This window comes from Crocodylus porosus, unplaced genomic scaffold, assembly GCF_001723895.1.
Source record: "Crocodylus porosus isolate Cpor-Errol unplaced genomic scaffold, CroPor_comp1, whole genome shotgun sequence".
Taxonomy (NCBI): Eukaryota; Metazoa; Chordata; order Crocodylia; family Crocodylidae; genus Crocodylus; species Crocodylus porosus.
In genome coordinates, this window is record NW_017728907.1 from 36,810,684 (window position 1) to 36,829,516 (window position 18,833).

At 42.2% G+C, this 18,833-nt stretch overlaps 1 long non-coding RNA gene across 1 annotated transcript in view; it reads left to right on the forward strand.

Moving 5' to 3' along the window:
* The first annotated feature begins 14,913 nt into the window (after positions 1-14,913).
* Positions 14,914-18,833, forward strand: part of LOC109307318 — a 25,956-nt gene continuing 22,036 nt past the window's right edge. The window contains exon 1 of the long non-coding RNA XR_002100232.1: positions 14,914-14,944. This is a non-coding gene — a long non-coding RNA (uncharacterized LOC109307318). The remainder of the gene's footprint in view (positions 14,945-18,833) is intronic.

Genomic DNA, 18,833 nt, shown 5'->3' on the forward strand with positions numbered 1-18,833 from the left:
AGAAGCCGGTGGAGCAACAGAAGGCCATCCATGACTTGCTCAGGGAGATTGGGATCAGCAGCCCCCTTAACAGAGCTTGACCATCCCCCAGATCTTGGTGATCCTCAAGCCCTTCCTAGAGGCCACTGCTCAGTGCTAGCAATGCCCTCCTTAGCCAGCCCCATACTGAGAGAACTTCAGAACCAAATGTTGCTGGCTGGGGCAAGCCACTGTCACCAGATCTGCAGGCCCTGGTGAAGCGGCTGAAGGAGGGTATCAGGAAATGGCTTGATCCCTTGTGGTCCACTACAGTCTACGTGTTGGCTGCCATGTCTGACCCAAGGGTGAAGGGGAGCTTATGCAACAGCCAAAGCCTGAACCAATGGGCAGAGGTGCTGGTGAAGAGATTCAAGGAGGCAAAATGGCAGAGGCGGGGAGACGTGGAAGAGGGGGATCCACTGTCCCATGCCAGCATGCCATCCACCAGCCAGGCTCCTCCTCCATCACAGGTGCTCCTGATGTGGGCCAAGGGCATGGCTTCCACAGTGCGATCCAGAGGCACCAGACCCCACCATCAGGCAGGTAGTGCTCAGGCCTTGGTGGCTGCCTATTTCACCAAAAATGTGGAGTCGCTGCTGTGTGACCCCTTGGCCTACTGGGCAAGCTGCTGCCAGATGTGGCCAGATCTGACCATGGTTGCCCATGAACACCTGCCCTGTCCACTGACCAAGGTTTGAAGTGAGAGGGTGTTCAGCATTGCTGGTGATGTAGTGAACCCCCAACACACCTCCTTGGATCCTGGTTTGGTGGAGCAGCTGGTGTTCCTCAAGGTGAACCTCCTGCTGCTGGGGTTCCCCAAGCGCCAGGTGCAGACAGAGTGAATGCCACCCTCCTCACTCTATCTGCATCTATCTCCTTTTTTCATTTTTTAAAAACCATTTAATGCCCTGCTCTCAGAGCTGGAGGTGGCATTCACTGCATCACTAGCCAGCAGGGGAAGAACATATCCTTGCTGAGCTTCCATGCCAGGACAAACTTGGAGGTATTGCCTGGGGCTATGGGGAAGAAGAAGGCTCCAGGTCCTGGGCATGACTGCTAAAACTGCACTATGCCAAGGTCATATGAAATGAAACTCGAAACAAAACACTGTCCTGTTGAAACAGCGAAATGGAAATCAAAATGAAACGGTGCTGTTTCACACTTTCCTAGTATTCAGTGCCTGAAAACTTCTCTAATATTTGTCCCAAATATATAGTTGGTCCAGTAAAAGATATTACCAAACAAACCTTGCTTTCCACATGCATAGGCATGAACTCTGGATACTTTGGTCCTATTCCATATCTAAATGTTTCCCACAGCTAGCACCCAGGAGTACTATCCTAATCTACCTCAGGTAAACACAGAGCTTTCCTATTCGTCTAGTAGGCAGTGTAGTGCAACTTGCATAGGCACTTGCCTTTCCCTATTCTGACTATAGTCAGCTTTCATCAATCTTAATCTTTCTCAGACAAGTAGCACTCTCTTTCTCTTTATTGCTCTCTCTCTCTCTCTGTATATATATAGAGAGATATATATACCCTATTCTTTTCAGTGGGGAACATTTACTGCCCTCCCTGGGGAGAGGAGGACTTGGAGCAGAGTCCATGCTCTTTTAAACCCAATAGCCGAGAGATTTAGGGGACTTTCCCAGGCAATGAGAGATTTCAGTTTTGGGACAAGCGCCCCAACTATTCACTGGGCACGTCTTTATGAGACACAATGTGACACTGTTGTTGCTATTACACACTAGGGTCGAAAACGACCCATGCACTGCTGGGACTGTGCAGTACTGGCAGGTTCTGTGCAGTCATTTAATACTTGCTAAACCAGCTATGCAGTCAGGGGCACATGTAGACGTAGCCGCTAGGTTATTGGCTAAAAGGTGTATGGGCCTGCCTCCAAGTCCTCCTCGTCCCAGAGTGAGCTGCATCCCTATATGAAAGCAGAAAGGGTTTCCCTGAAAGGGTTCTCCATTGGGTCCTGCTCCTACTACTTCCCATTTCCAGTAGTTGTTAGTTATAATTTGTCTCTGTGGAATGATTTTCAGACTCCCAAAGACATTATGAGCGTCTAAGGAATTTATGAGATAGCAGTCAGAGGCCTAGAATTATGAGGTGCCTTACTCAGAGGGCCAAAAATGGAGGTGCATCAGTCCGGTGGCTTGGTGTCTAATGCAGAGGGGAGGGAAGGGGATCACATTTAGTCATTTGGACACCTAAAAACTCTGTAAGTGCATCTTAAAGACAGATGAGGATTTGCTCCTTCTGAAACTAATTCTAGTCTCATTTAAGGCCTTCCAAAGCCATTGAAGTCAAGAGGAAAGCCCCTCCAGCTGGATGCATATGAATTTAAATGCACTTCTGATCACAGTTGATCTAAGTGATGACAGACTTAGATCTATAAACAATGCCTGCTACACTGTTATACTGTATCTACCTCACCCCCAGTTAGCCATATGTGTCTAAAAAGGAAGCAAAAATAAAAACAAGGGCTCACACATTTTCTTGGACCAACCTTGTCTTCTGGCATTATTGCTGAAGAAAACGCTCTCTTATACATTGGGACAGCATACCTGCTTTTGCTGCCCGAATTTTCAGGTTGAGATTTAATTGTATATCATGCCTGCTGTTACCCAAACTGTGGCTCTCTGGAGACTGTGCAGGCCAGTAAGATTTACGGAATTTGTGAAATAAAACAAACGTTGCTATAAATTAAAATACTCAGTTATCACCAGGAAATTCAGATTTTCTGCTTTATCATGAAGCTGTTTGGGACTATGAGGAATCCTACAATGCTCATAAAGGGAAAAATTAATTTTTGTGAAGGGCCAGAACAAAAGCTCTTTATAAATGAAGTTAGACTTCTACCTTCAAAGGTTCTACATGGGTGGTAAAACTCCCCCATTATGGACAACATTGTGGATAAATACTGACGTTCAAACACACTGAAAAGGCTGGTTAGGAATACTTTTGTGATGGGTATGTTTAATATATTAACATTAATTATATGAAATATTGAGGGTCTGTAATAATTTGTTCCAGTGGCAGACCTGATACTGTACGGATGATGGTGTCTATAATTATTCTTCAAGTAACACATTGGTATTAAAAAAGCTGTATTTTTAATGGGTAGAACATGTACAGAAAGACTCTCTTTCTCTCTCAATATAGTGGTGTGGCTATATTAATTCAGAACAGTCTAACATGTGTTCCAGTAACTCAAGCCAAATTCTTCTCTTGCTTAACTTGGTACCCCTCCATTAACCTCTCTGGAATTGCATCAGTATAACTAGGAACAGAATTTGTCCCCTTTCATGGTAGATTTCTCTTGGTTTCAGGAAAGCTAATGGAAGTTATAACTGTATTTTTCAGTCTATGTCTCTAAAGCTTAACGGTGCCAGATATGCTTAAAGAAAATAGTCAGACTTTGTGGTTATATATGTTGCCCATTACTGGTGTTTGGAGAGACTTTAATTGCCTTTTGGGCAAGAATTAAGCCAGACCTTATATTCTGGCTGGGGTCAAAGAAAAGCTCCCTCCTTTGGCAGATATAGTTCATGATTTAAGATTTTTCTAAGTGAATGTAATGATCCTGCAAAATGCTGGATTGACAGCCTGGAACTCCTCTTTTCATACAGAGAGCAGGTACAGTATGGACAACAGCCATACAAACCCCTTCTACAGTGCCTGCCAAATTACCTCATTGTTTCTCTGGAGGCACTGCTTCTAGGTGGATCAAAAAGTTTGCTCTCCAGGTCCATTCCATCTGTGAACTCTCCACTGACTCTTCCACAAGTATGATATGGACACACGCCAGATAAGAACAAGTCTTCCAAATCATTTCCCAAGGCCCACTGCAAGGCCATCATATAGGAGAGACCTTTACTTACTATCCAGTTGGGCTGTTATTGGATTGTTGTTATTCGTGGAACACTCTGGAGTTCATTACATATTCCCTGAGCTATTCAACAACCCTTCACAAGTGCACACACATGTGCACACCCCACTCCCTACAAGATTTAGCACTGTTTGCTTTTGTACACATCCATCTGTAAGATCAGTTCCTTTTTCTCAGTAATGCCTGATTCTTCCTCCCCATCTACATTAAAAATGTTTTGCCATGTCAGTTCAAGCACCTGGAATACCCACAAATCTCACAAAGCCACTAGCACGCTAAAGCTTTCCCCAAGTCCATTGTAAAGATCTACTAACTCCACTAGTCCATTCAAGGCCAACCAAAACTTAGGTAGGGACCCTATAGGGGGAAAGGGATGATAAAACCATTAGGGTTAAGCTGCAAGCCTTGTTATCAGAAGCACAATGAATGTTGTAATTTTCTGTATTATGAAATGAGTAACAGCACTATCCTAGTTCTCAAGAACTGCCACCAGTCTTGTAGATTTGGGGCCCCGTAGGACAACCTGTAGGTTGCTTAACTCCCTGTTAATTGCCAGCAACTCCAAGGGAATGGCATGACAAGAGAAGGGGAGACAAGACAACCTCTCCCATAGTCACAAGAAGTTGTACAATAGGTGCCACTTAATTGATATGGTGCCACTGAAAAACACTCCAGAGGTAACATCCTCCAAAAGGAAGTCCACTGGTTTCAGAGCTGGTTTGTGCTACTAACCAGATGGAATCCTCCTAAATGCAATCCAGAAAGGGGTGTAAACGAGAAACAGAGGTATAATTATCAATGGAGTAAAAATGGAGACGATGGCTGTTGGCAGGGGCAGCAATAGCATGCTGGCTTGGTTGTTACGATGGGATGAAGTTTTCAGTATAATTTCAGCTGTTAGAGAGGCAGATGTTTCTGTTACTAATGAGCCCTTTCTTATAGATCAGACTTACAAACACTTCTATAAATCTGCTATTGGAGAAGATAATAATAAAAAGAAGCCTGAGCATTCTGTTTCACAGTATGAAATCAGTAGGTAGGCAGAATAGGCTGGTATACTTAAATCAAAGCTTGGCTCAAAAGCAAGTTAAAATGTTAATAAGTTAAAATTCAGTACTTTCCAAATCTAACTTGATAATCCTACAAGTTTAGTTACCTGATGCCCAGCTTTCTTGTCACAGTGGGCTTCCCTTGAAACTTTAAGTAAGTGTGGGTTCAGTTTTGATATTAAAGGAAAAATAATTCATCCCACTTCACACAAACAATGGCTTTACTGAATGTTAATTGAATAATTATTGAAGGGATAATGTCTATAATCCAAATCTTGGACCCATACCATAGGAACCAACAAAATCTATGCCACAAAGATCCTACATGTGTCCTCATTAGAGAACCCTTCCCATTCCCAGCACCTAGTCCTGCACATCCAGATCTACATACCACTTAGTTCCTGAAAGGTGAGATTAGTAGGGAGCTGGGGGTAGAGCGTGCCTATTAAGATCCATGAAAGCTTCAGGCTAACTGATTTACAGTCTGAGGCAGATGAATTTTTAATGGGGAGTAAGTCCTCTAATATAGCATTGCTCAACCCATGGGTCGTAACCAAAAAGTGGATCACAAGAATACATGAAAGGGTTGCAAACAAACTTTAAAAATGGATCATTAAACATTAAAAATGGATTCTCCTTTACAGGAGAAAAATGTGGGAAACTGTCACTTTTTTCTTGCAGGGTATCGTAGTTCCACCCTGCAAGGGGCTGCTTGGGGACCCCTGTGCCCCACAAACCCTCCCCCCTCCACACACATGCACCCTGCCCCATACTGGGAGGCTGGGGCTGAGCCTGGGGGTGGGAGGCAGCAGGTCGGGAATGAGAACATGGGGTTGGGACTGGCCATCAATGTTTGCAAATGGGTCCTGGTACAAAAAAGGTTGAGAACCACTCTCTTAATACATCACTATTTCCAAATTACAAGTTCAGGGGGAAATGAGATAGTTCATCGGAATGAAGGTCCTCTGACTAAAAAACTGGGGAGAAAGGATGACTTGCAGAGACCACAATAACAGATAATTACAGCCCGAATGTATAGCCCAGATAAATAACAATTGCTACTTTAAACCCATAGGGATTTCCAATCCTCCCCACCTCCTTCCACACAGTCACTGTTCAGAGATTAATGCAACCTATGCTAACCCCCATATGCTTTATCCAGGAAGCAAGATATATGGAGGCTGGAAGCTGTGGTACCTGAGTGCCTTCATTCACTGCACAGCTCCATAATGCATTTCTCCTCAACCACCTTTTACAAACCATGCTGACCATTCCCAGGATTGGTCAGCCTATGAGTCTGTGGGAAAGGACAACAGTGCCCATCCCTGTCAGCTAAATCAAGCTCAGAAGTTGGCCCAGTGAAACATGAGAAATTGCAAGCTTTGATTATCCATATGGATCAATCTGGATTTATTCCAGACTGCTTCATTAATAGCAATCAAAGACATTGCTTTAATGGATTTTTTATCCTCAAAATTATGATCATGAGGAATTTGTTCTGGCTATTGATTTTGAAAAGGCTTTTCATTTGCTTCAATAACTTTAACTTATTTCATATTAGTTTGGCCTTAAATATGTTAGAAGATATGGCCTTAAATATGTTAGATAGGTCAATCTCCTTTATTCAATTCCACAGTTATGTTAAATCTAAATGATCACAGTTTGGATATGGTTTATGTATTGTGGCATTGGACAGGATCATTTTTTCTCTAATACTTTTGCTATTACACTAGAACTTCCAGCATCCATGTCTTAGAAGGAATCGGTAATTTTTAGGGAAGAAGCCAGTGACATTTCACCTAGTGTCTCTATGTGGAAAAGATGTTAATTTATCATTTTTATAAGCTAAGATTATGGATGTTATGCTGGAAATCACTGAATGTTCAGGTTTATTATTTGTTAATTGGGGTAAGTCTCTTAAAGCCATTAGGCAATTTAAATGTAGCTCTATTTGAGCAATATCCTTTATTGGATCCACCATTATCCTTTAAATATCTTGGCGTGCAAGGGGATAAAATTAGAAAGAATTTGTTTGCTTTAAATTGCCAGCCTCTGCTTGATAAAACTATTAGCTATTTAGCTAATTGGACGGTTCTTCCATTATCATTAATTGGCAGAATTAATACAATTAAAATGGTGGCTTATCTAAATGTTTGTGTTTATTTCAAGGTATCCCCATCAAGTTCCCTAACATGTTTTGAAAGCTCTCAGTTCTATAATTAATTCTGTGGTAGGGGTTAGAGGTAAAGTTAAGATTAATTTTGAAACTCTGTAACTGCTTAGACAGTCAGCAGGACTGGCTCTCTCTTGCACTTTATTTATTTTGGCTGAACAATTGCAAAAAGTTGTTACATGATTTAGACAAGCCCCAGCATTATGAAGCCACACAGACCAGATCCTGAACAATGCTAAGAGTCCTGACGTTGCAAAGCACTTAAACATAGCAAAGTACATGCATGGCCCCACTGAAGGTGATCGGACAACTCATTAGTTAAGCACATAGTTAAATGCTTTGCTAATTTGGGTCCTGCCTGCTCCACACCATGCACGACTAAGCCTCAAACTCCTCTCTCATATACTTAGCCAGGATTTAAAAGCATCCCTTAAGAATAAGCAAGCAAAACCTGTGTATCTGTACGCTTACATGTTGGGCCACATTCTCAACAGATGATTGCCTTTTAGTCAGTTCTTTTATGCCAGATTTAGGAGACGCCTCCACCCAACTTTTTTTATAATGTTCATGGAAGCTCAGTTACTCCTGCAAAAATTGTACTTGCACATTTTACACCCATGAAACATATATGTACAAATCATTTGATTTAGGTAGCTTCCTACCTGGTTTTCAGAGAGAACAGGTGCTTCCCTGTCTTAATGGCAGGACCTGTGTCAGGCACCAACACTGAACATAAAAACTGTGGCCACATGAACATTAAAGTCAACTTGTACCCTAGGAAGGTAGACCCATATCTAAGGATCCTCATTCATCAAGATGCGTCAAGAGACTGCCCCAAAGCACAGCTATAATGAGTATAGCAAATAATGACAATTGCTATTGCAGCATCCTTGAATCAGGATTTCTTTGCCAAATCCATGTAAGTCAGAGTCTTATTCTTATTTTGTTGACAGGATTTTATCAACTACCATTGACCAGACAGATTTCACAAAACAGATGAAACCCAATGTTTTATTAGTGATTTACCTGCATTGCTTTGGAACTTGAATTTTCTGCCTTCTTCTGTCCATTCCTTCTCTGTTAATGCTACTTAAAACCAGCTTGTATTTGGGTTCTGTTTGTATCATTTGTATTTAAAGTATTTGTTGCCCTTAATGAGGCTGAGCCCAAAGTTACAATATTCCTAAGTGCATATGGATTTCTAAGGGAAGTGTTATTTGCGTTTGCTTAAAAATCAACTCTAAAGGTCTAGCTCTTTAACGGTATCTTCAGTGATCTATTGGCTTCCTATATCTAAATCACTAGATCAAGTCTAGCAAGGTTAGGCAGTAACAGAAATCGGAATGAATGTGTGATCTCCATTCAGAAACTGACAATATCATATACCCCACCTGGTGCCTTTAGTATCAGTCTAATCTGAGAGTCCAAGCACTGAATAGCCACCTGAACCAGTGAGAGGGTAGTTGATCTTCACCTCCTTTCAGACAGGGTGTATTGCTTGAGTGAAATGGTCTTGAACTGCTGCTGCTACAGTGCATGTAGCACTTGCTCTATGGAGAAACAGAGGACCTGAGTCACTGAGGTTGACAATCTGGCTTGTTTTATAGGCACTAAATTCTCTGCAATAAAAATCAACTTGAACTGAATGGCATAAATACATATAACTCCCATTAGTGTCAGTAGAAGCTACACACTTCCACTGACTCTTCATTGTATTCCAGTGAAGGGACAAGTTGAGTTGCCCCTTGAGTTGACAATAGCTACATCCCTGTAATAACGTAGATAATAGGCCGAATGACGCCCTGATTTGCACCAATATGCTTCTGGACTAATCCCAACTAGTTCCATGGAGTCATACTGGTGTAAAATCCATGTCAGTGATACCAGGCTGAAGCTTAATGTCTGTGTAGATGAAAGTGACAACAGGAACTGATCCTATATGTACAACCAGAATCTTAGGGCCAAACTGAGATGAGAGGTAAGCATACAGTGTATTCACTCACTCATACAAGATCTGAATCTTGCCCACACTTGCCAGTATCAAAAGAGGCACAAGGAAAAATATTCTGTACTGAAACATTAACACGGGATAGCAACACTGTCATCATTCTGAAAGTAGAGATATAACTCTGTATATCATTAACTAAGACAACAATAAATTAATACAATAGCCAAGTAATAGTGCTGTAATGCTTTCATGTATGAACTAGAATGTGAATACTGAGCTTTTCATTTCATGGTTGAAAAATACATGAGTTGACCCAAATATTAATTTCTGCATTTCAGTCATTTACATATCATGGGTCAGTAATCATTTCTTGCATAAATGACTTTTCAAATGAGAAGCAGTATATTGTAATGTGTTTATTGTATCATATTTACAAACATCTCATTGTTTTCCCAACTTAGCACTTAGTATTTAAAATATACTGGACCACATATTGTTTGCCAAGTACAATATAAAAGTGGCTCGTATAAAATGCAGAGAGGATTTTCTTTTACTATTATCCATAATGTATAACGTTCATAAACCACTCAGTGGCATGCTCCTGCCCCTGGCATGTCCAGAGCAACATCACTTGCAATGGGCACATTTTTCCAGTGATGTATCTGGGGGGATAACACCCATCTGAAGGTCCTCCCTTATCCTAAAAATCTCCCCCCTTTGAATATCTAGAGCTGTCAGAAGGACCAGTAATATTATTTTGAAAGTTCAACACATCCTGAAGTTTTTTGTTACAGCATGCAGCAATGGCCAACAAACTGCCTAAGGTATCTTTTTTTCAATTATTTTGCAAAGCTAAAATAATACAAACAAAACCTCACTTTTTACTTACTAGTATTAAACTAAATCCATCATTTTGGACTGTTCATTGTTTCTAATTCCGCAGCCTTGTATGGATCGCAGATGCATTGGGCAACATATCCCAATGAAATCCTTGTGTCTCAAAGTAAATAGTGTTAAAGAACTGGATTAAACAGGAGACTAGTTCAACATATATCCCCTGCCCCAGCACAATTAATTTACACACACATGCCTTGTTCTGTAATTATAATTCTAGAGGTTAAATGTCAACAGCATACATACCCACTGCACTACACAGCACTTTGTTCTCTCCTGGTGTATCTGTTTCTGTCTTTAATTTAGTCTGTGTAATTCAAAATGTGAGAGGTGACATTAGTTATTCAACAATTTCTCTGAGTTGGATTTATGAGGAGAAAGCAGTATCCTGATTTGTTTTTGTACACATTTTCGTAAGTCAATTCTCTGACTTTCTTTTGTCTGTCTTTGGCAAAAAAAAAAAAGAGGAAGACAAGATTTAGGAAGTTAGCTAAGAGTTAACTGGCTAGCTTTCAGCTGTCACAAGTGTGTCCTACAACTACAGACAGAGAAACAGAGAGAGAGGGTTGGGAGAGATGTAAATACAATAGGCCACTGGGGGAAAGGGTGAGGGGGGGAACGATGTGTATGGAGAAATCTCTCCTTAGAACCCTTAAAACAAATCTTCCCCTTTTCTTCTTGATTTTTTTTCTTCCCCTATTTTCTAAACACAACGTGTGCTGGGAATGATTGTTATTATCCAAAGGACCTTAGTTGCTGGCTCACTGCATCTCTGTTTATGAAATGCCATAACAAAAGTGAGCTCACGCTTGTGTGCTTCCAATGCATGATGTTCCTGTGTGCCAGATGGGCACTTTCATGACTGTATGAGCGTGGATTATTTCATTTCCTACATCTGGGACTCCAAATGGCTGCACAGAATGCCACAGGAGAGAGGCACAGCTCTTCAACTCGGGGAAACCTACCTTCACAAGGGATCCAACTGGATCAGAGGGGATGAAGCAGAGCAGCCCCAAGTGGTATCTGAAAGTTCACATAAACCGCAGCCATAAGGGAAACCTTTAGAACCAGGAACAAGACAAAAATAAACACTAACTAATGCTGGATGTCAGCTGCAGGGGGAGAAAAAGAGAAAATAAACCATAAGCAGTTTCTTGTCTGGCCACAGAAGATGTGTTTGGAATGCTGTTCTGTATTTCAGCTTAGAGACTATGTTGTGACCTTCAGAGATCTCTAGATATTACAAGTTCTACAGATAACCAAAGAGAAAGGTACCAAGGAGAGCTGGCAAATACCACATCAGCTTGGTTTAATTTTGGCTTTAATGTTGCTCAGAGCCCATTCTAAACCTGGCAAGGAAACATTTAAAAAAATACTATGGTGCCTTACAGTAATGGCCCAAAATGATACATTTGATAATAATGTTATCTCCAGGTTTTGGAACAATTGCTGGTATTTTAAAAAAATAAAGGGGCACTTATCCTTTGTGTTAAATCCAAAGACAATGGGAATGGATCCTCTCTTAGTACAAACTCGTACTGCTCCATGGGCTTAAATCGACTAATGATGAGGCCCAATATATTTCTACGCACATATGCCATTTCAAAGCCTTCAGAACACGAAAAGCTACTAAGAAGGTATGAAATAGATTATTGTACATATTTGATTGAGTTAACCAAAGTACAAAACATACAGTTAGCCCACTCGCCTCTTTGCCGTTGAAAAGGTAGGTAAGAAAGAAAGAAAGAAAGAAAGAGTTTGTGACACAGAGTAAAAAATAAACAGCAGTTGACTTCACTATTTTGCATAAGATATTTACAAACCCCAGCATATTACTGTTTGCTTTATGCATTTTCACATCCTGCTCAGTTTAGAGCAGTAATTTTCTGCAAGGACAACAGAGGGGGGAAAAAAAGCATGCTTTACACTGCTTATATTAATTACATTTTTTCATTACCCATCATGTTTTCTACGGGCTTGTGTATTATTACTGCAAAATGTAATGAAACAGAAAAGGAAAAAAGAATGGACTTCTGGGAAATTTTCCAATTCTTGAAATGCAATGTTGAGAGCTATTTTTAGGTCAGCACAGATAGCACAGGACCCACTGCCATCAGTGTACAAAATGGGTACAGCCCAGGCGCAGCTCAGCCTGTGTGAGGAAGTCAGCTTCTACTGATGGAGAAAGAGGGAGAGAAAAGAGTTCTCTAAAGGGGTTGCTCCCATTGGGTGTCAAGCGGTGTCTATTACTGTGTGAAAAGTTCTCAATGTAGAAATGAAGGGAAAGGTTGCATGGTTGGCCCTATGCCAGGACCCACCAGGTTTGAGCCATGGCAGTTCAGGAAGGAACTCCAATGGCTCCCATGATGGGAGGTCAGATTAAATGAAGGTGGGTAGCTCTCTTTGTTTTGGTGGCTGAATTCCAGCTCGGGGAGGGAGGAGGCTCTGAAAGTCAACATAAAATAAAGTCCAAAAAAATATATCAGAAACGTGATCCCTTTAATTTATATATCTCCTAAAAGGCTGCCAAAAATCAATTATTTTAATGTGTATATAGCACAGCCATGCACTGATTCAAGTTCTTTTGAAGTATTTTTAAACAGCCATTGCACAAAGCCATCCTCTCTCCCATATGCAAAAAATGAATTGAAAAACCACAATTTCTCACAGTCACTTTGATCGTAGTGAAAGACACACAAGGCCTGTTCAAGCAAATCTAAGGCCCCCTGCTAAGTCATTTGACTGGAACTTTTGCTGCAAGGTCCAAAAAATCAGTGGAGTTCCTTCTCTGCCCAAATTATCCATCCCATCTGTTATGCAGTGGGAGGAAAGGTGCTTACTCCAGAGGCAGAAGAGGAAAGGGGAATTGGCATTTATGGCTCTGGGGAAGAGTGGGTGGAGGTTCTCTATTAAATAGGGGAGAATACCTTTTGATGTGCACCAACATAAAGGAGAGAACATTCTGAGTTCCCTGGGGGTTAACGTTATCAACACAAAGCCATTCATACTTCACTTCATGCAACACTAGAGTAAGAGCAATACCCTAACATGAAGATTTTAACTTGCACCTGCAGCTGTAGCTTTGGCAATACCACCAGATCAACCATTGATCATAAAAGTGATTCTACCAAAAGTGCTCCAAGTTTTCCAAACTCTAAACATACTTTTAGCCACCAGTTAGCCACAACAGAGAGTAAAATACAAAATGCCTTCTGGATCAGGAGTCCATTCCCCTCCTGTGCAGATATGGTCAAAAGGGAACTAATCAGTCACAGGGCTCAAGCAGGGCTACAGTTTGGATGTGCTGTCCCACCAAACAAAGCTGAGCATGCAGTTAGAAAAAAAAAAAGCTTCAAAGGTGGAAGTTAGGGGGAAATCGGCTCCTACCCTTGGCTAAACTTGAGTCTGACCTGAGAAAGGGCTGCCATGTTCACTTCCAACAGCTCTTTCAGCACCATCCAGCAATGGTAACTTGACTGGTTCAGTTACTATGCCTGGGCCATCAGTGTGCTCTGTGTCAACTCCAATGGAGTCCACAGAGCATAAATGTTTAAGACAGCAATAACTTAATGCCTCTTTTTCCACACAGGCTATAATGTTGTTATTAGGGAACTCTGGGCATGTCTACACATGTGCATTTAATGTGCATTAACCTAATTTAAGGTGCATAAAGCAGGTGTCAAATTTATGCATGAATATCTAAGTTACATTAGGGAACATGTAGATGTGGTAATGTGCATTAATGTGGTAGTTGTCCATTGACTTGGGGCTGACTTTAGTCTCAAGTCAATCTACACACCTACATTAATGTACCTTAACACATGCACATGTAGATGTGTGCCTAATTGCCTTAATGCACATTAGGTTAATGCGTATTAAGTTTAAGCATGGGGAAAGCATGTGTAGACATGCCCTCTATCTCTCAGTCTGGTACTTATATCACCCTAGTAATCACAATGTCAAAGTACCTTGCTTAGATGTCTTTTACCTCATTCTTCTGTTATCTGTCCTTCTCTTTTACCCATGCCCCGCCCCCGGGCTCCCTCACACTGCACCCCTGGGCTATGAATGCCCCCAACCCCGCCCAGCCAGTGCCCCATTCATGGTGACTTGAGCCCCGGCCGGACTGGGTTGATGAACAACCGGAGCCTGGTGGCTCCTCCAGAGGCACGGCACAGGGGAGCCAAGGGGGCAGCCTGTGGCCCGTGGTCTGTGCACAGGGCAAGGCCAGGTTGCAACTGTGGGTTGCACTCAGCCTCAGCTCCCTGCCTCGCTGCTGCTGCTTTGACAGTGGTGCAATGCTATTGTGCCTCGCTGCCCAGCCCACCCAGTGGCAGGACTTGCATGGTGCCACGCCGTGCTGCTGTCAAGCAGCAGCAGCAAGGCAAGTAGCAGAGGCTGAGTGCAGCCCACAGCTGCAGCTCACACTTGCCCCATGCACAGACCGGGAGACCATGTGCCCCCCCTTTGACTCCCCTGCACCATGCCCCTGGATGAGCTGCTGGGCTCTGATTGTCCCACAACTCAGCCCAGCCAGGGCCCCAGTCACTGTGAATGGGGCCCTGGCTGTGCCAGGTCAGGGGACAATCGAAGCCTGGCAGCTCCTCCAGAGACACAGCATGGGTGTGGGGGGAATGAGCCCAGAGCTGAAGTGAGTGGGGGGCAGGGGGGAAGGAAATGAGCCTGGAGCCAAATCAGCAGGGGGGAGGGGAAGGAAATGGGCCCAGAGCCAAAGCGGGAGAGTGGGGAATGGGCCTGAAGCTGAACTTGGGGTGGGGTGGGGGGACGTAAATGGGCCTGGACCTGAAGGGGGGCAGGGGATGGAAATGGGCCTCGACCTGAAGGGGGGAGGGACCGGATGTGGACCTCTGTCCCCACGCGTCATTCTTGATGGGCAATTTGCTAGTATATACATATATATATATATATATATGGAGAGAGAGAGAGAGAGAGAGAGAGAGATCAGTTGGGCCAATGTTTTATTGATATATTTAAAGTTAAAGCAATTTGGAAGCCTACCAGTGTCTCTATCATCATAATAAAATACATTCTAATTATCTATATGTTTTGATGTTTGCTTTTAGTTTTCTTATGATAGAACAATTAGAGCTCCCCCTGACCCCTTCACTAACTAGGATGTGGGGACATCTCCCCTGCAGCCACAGCACCTACCAGCAGGTCTCATCCTGTCTGTCAGCTGGGCACAATGGGTGTGTGATGGGGGGATGGGGGGTTTGCAGGAAGTGGGTGGGAAGGGATATGAGCTGCCCTCCTAATGGTCCCCTGCACTCTTACAGCACCTTCCCTCCCTCCACTCCCTACTTACCTGGAGTGGAGTTCTCACCCAGGTTGCTGCAGCTTGCATCACCGTTTGCCCGGCACGGGCAGGCAGCGTGCTGCAGCATCGGGGCAAGGGGCAGGCATAGAGGGGGTCCTCTTTAGAGGACCTGAGCCTGTGGTTTCCTCCAGGCATGGTCCTGCCCTGCTTCTTTTCTGTTGGGGGTTTGATACCTGGATCTCCAGGTATCAAATTTTGAGCCCAAGCTGCAAATATGCAGCAAATTGCATATTCTCAACTGGGTCTCAAACTGCTTTGAGACATGGCAAGAGGCACATGCAGGCTCAGCTGGATGTGTCCAATAACTTGGTCCTGTAGTGGTTATTGAAGTGTTTTAGGTGTTGGTGTAACCTACCCAAAGTTTCACAATAATGTTGGCTTCTACAAAGCTTTCTTGAACCTGTCTTCAATTCTTTCCTCATCAAAAATCCCAGTTACAATGAAATCAGTGCATAGCAGATGTCATGGGGCACGATTTTGCATGGAAAGGTAAAGTCAACACTGGTGGATTTTTCCTAAATAGATCTGATAGACAAGAAAAATCAAAGAAAGAGTCCATATTTCTAATCCTGATAGAAGTAATAGTTCATAAATATATGCTAACATGAATTCTGACACGTTGAATTTAGAGCGTTGAGCTCAAACACTTACAGCAGAATTGACAAAGATTTCCTTATAGGAATGCAACATCAAACCCAATAACTTCTGTAGTTAAAAAACATTTAAAGCCAAAGCAAAGTATGTACATTAGAGCACATATCTGGGTGCCTATCCATGTGCCTACAAGCATACACAAGGTATAATACTGTGGTTTTTCTGTAGTCTATTGCCAAACATCCAGGGTATAGTCCTGATCCCAGTAGTAGCTTTGACTGCTTTTGACTCCCATTGACTGCAGTGGGACCAGCACTTCACCCTTTTTGATTTCATGTTTTCAACTAGGTCTGCCTGCATTGCTCCTTCTGTTTAAAGAAGTCACAGGTGCATCTAAGAATTTCAGTAAGCAGCAGGTTGTAGGTGGCTGTGCAGGCTGGAATCATGGAACCTGCCTCCACTGGACTGAATCAGTAGATGATACTGCATTAGTGAAAAGAGATTCAAATGTTATTTTGAAAATATTACTTTAATACATTCATTTTCTGCCACCATAGTTAGAACTCAAATGAATTTAGTATGCTAGGTGTGTTTCAGTGGAGACAGTTATATGATGGTATGAACATACATAACTTAGACTTGGTCAGAAGCTACTTCAGGCATGTAAGCTAAACACCAAAACTTTTAAAAGAATTTTGGCACCTAAAAATATAGACAGGCACAAAGATCCAAGCTGCAGACACATGTAACTTTAAACTATTTTAGAAAGAGATGCAGGAACTTGCTACTCAGGAGCCTTTATCAGCTGTTCAGCTTGAAATTATTGTGTGTCCTGTCCATTTTTATACCAGCAGAAGCAAACAAGTTATAGGGGCTCCATTTATATCAGTAGTGGGGTGGAAATATTTAGCAATTATATCAAACATCTTTAACCAGTATAATTAAGATTGGAGAAACTATTATATCTGTCCACAACCCAGATACTCAAAGTTAGTTGCTCAATGAAAGCAACAGGAGCTAAGTACCTATGGCTACAAACTCTGTCTGGAATGCACTACAGGATGCAAATCTAGACCACAAACTTTCAGGTCAAGCACTGGTACCCTCAAATACATCACACTGCTCTGCATGGGCTCCCTCCATGTACAATGCTGCAAGGGGGGAAAATTAGCGCTGCTGAGTGAAGGTGCCAATTAGCCTACCTTGTGCTCATTAACTGCCTGCAATACTCAGCAGATGTGGCTGCATTGCTCCTAATTCAGCAGGCAGTCAGAGTATATGTACACTAAGTTTGCTCTCCCTATCTGAAGATCTGGAACCCAGTTGGATTTGAATAGAAAATCCCCTACAATGAATTCTCACTTAATGGTTCTTAGGCATCTAGGATGAAATTTCTGAAAAACCCCATTAGGTGTTTATCTGCATCTTTAGGTGCCTACCTAGCATTTAAAATCTGGTCCTACATTAGTTGCCAGTGTGTCCTTCCATGTAACATCTGAAATCCAGGATCATGTAGGTAAAAAAACTATATATTTGAAATTTAAAATATTAAAAATCTTCTTGATAGTACACTACTATGTACTCAGAGGCCCAATGCCAAATACTCAATAATGTCTTTGTATGTTATAAATACAGGACTCTAACAGTCAGACTTGAAAGATGTTCAGTATCCAGTTTAGAGCCACAATAGCCCTCTCCATGCTGTGTGTTCTGCCCTGCACTTCTCAGAGACAACAGTGGGGGAGTCAACATTATACAAACACTAAATACTGTACTGGATGCTGAGATGCAAAAAATGGTAATGTTTTAGGGTTTGTCATATAAACACCTTGGCCACTTCAAAATCATATCCAAAGATCTTTCTTTCTAAGTTTTCCTCTATACAGGGTTTTCTTATTTGCTTCATGCTCCCTGATTTTTAAGGGTTTTGCCTACACATGGGAGTGCATCAGTAAGTCTGAAGAGAAGCTAGAGGTGCTACTACCTTTCAAACAAGAGGGACAGAAATGCACAGATTTTTTAAAGAATGAAGGTGTCTGTCTCCCATTAATCAATGCAACTGGAACCAAAAACTACCTGGTATCTTGATAAGTCCCTGCCTGAAGGAAATATGGGCATATCTCAGGTTAAGACATAGACAAAGGGACACAGTCACAGAGGTATTTCAGTGCCTAACAATAATGCTGATTTCAATGAGTTAGGTACTTTTGTAAGAGAAAGGTCTTCTTCTTTTGTATGGCTGACTTGGAGCAACAATTATCAGTTCAGTTTAAGGTTAGTTAACCAGTCTAAAGCTCTTGAGAAAAGGGACTGTATCTCAGCAATGTGTCTGTCAAATTTGTATAAAGGGCAGAGTGTTGTTATGTGGTCCATAGTTTGATCAGGGTTGCCACAATCATATTCTGCAGAACTCCTAATACACTATCTGTGCATCAAGTGAAAGGTGACTAAACAACTTTGTGGAGGTGGCTCCAAGTGACAGCCTGGATTCCTCATATTCCTTTCAATACTACCATTTTCTGAAATTAGACAAGTTTTACACAGCAAAGAGCAGAAGGACTGGTGAGATACACTGCTTTAAAAAAAAAAAAAAAAAAAAAAAATCTATGGAAGTCTATTCTTCCATACATCTCCTTCTGGAAATAAGAGTACAACAGTACCCTGAAACAGTTAAGGGGCAAGCACAAAACAAAAATAATGTGCAAGTCCAGTGCTGAAACGCATCTAGTCCAAGGCAACACTTCTGTAACCCTTTTCCCCTGTTGGAAATGCAAGTAATACAAAGGACACGCTGTTTCTTCAAGCAATACAAAATGTCACCACAGGCTGACGCTCTTTCTACGAGAATAATGAACAGCTTGCTCTCTGCCTTGAATGCAGAGCATACACACTCCCCAGCTCTTCCAGTCCTGGTGCTTGGGA